The sequence below is a fragment of the Tupaia chinensis genome, unplaced genomic scaffold, assembly GCF_000334495.1.
Source record: "Tupaia chinensis unplaced genomic scaffold, TupChi_1.0 Scaffold000691_1, whole genome shotgun sequence".
Classification (NCBI taxonomy): Eukaryota; Metazoa; Chordata; class Mammalia; order Scandentia; family Tupaiidae; genus Tupaia; species Tupaia belangeri.
In genome coordinates, this window is record NW_006160214.1 from 210,769 (window position 1) to 211,780 (window position 1,012).

Below are 1,012 nucleotides of genomic sequence, written 5' to 3' on the forward strand. Positions count from 1 at the left end.
TGTCACCAGCTGGCCCAGTCGCAACATTTTGATGTTCTGCAAGGCCTTTATTTCCTAATGGAAGACCAACTAGATAGAGAAATGTATCTATACATATATTATATTTATCTATATTGTCAGTATATAGTGTATATTTATTACATATATATGTATATACTGTGTATAGTGCATATTTATTATATGCAATGTATAATATATGTATATAGTGCATATTTATTATATATAATATATAGCTATAGACACTAAATATACAGTCTATATTATAAACATTTATGAAGTTATACATTTGTCATTTTTTTTCTGTCCTACACAAGATCCTTCTTATTCATATGATAGCAGTTGAGTATATCTCACTTCTCCCCATTCTCAGTCCATGTAAGTGGAACTCAACCCTCTTGCTTTGCAAGTGCCTCTTATTCTGTTCACCAAAGCATCACACTGAAGACCAGAGCAATTTTCTTTAGAACTGAGCATACAACCCAGGCTACAAGGCCAAAGAAACTCAATCCCAATTATATTTAGTAACAATTTTAGGAAAGAGAAATTTATACACAAAATTGGGGGAAGTAGATTAAGAAGGGTATGGTTGATTGGTTTGTCTAAAGTTTTTTTGTTGTTGCATTAAAATACATGCTTATTTCAGATATTTTATGTTATTACTTTGAATGCAGAGTCGGGGGTGGGGGAACGGAGTAAAGAAAACCTAAATCTTAAGACTAATCTCTTAGGGGCCAGCAGATGGCATGATGTTTACATCACTGGATTCCCATGTAGTCAACTGTGATTCAAGTCCCAGACCCAGCAGCTTGAAATTCACACTCAGTGTGTGTGTGTGTGCATGCCCAAAATCCTGAGAGGAGAATGAAGGAGAAAGGACTGCTGTTTCTCTGGCAAGTGTACATACCCTCTAGCAAGAAAAGAAAAGAAAAGAAAAGAAAAGAAAAGAAAAGAAGAGAAGAGAAGAGAAGAGAAGAGAAGAGAAGAGAAGAGAAGAGAAGAGAAGAGAAGAGAA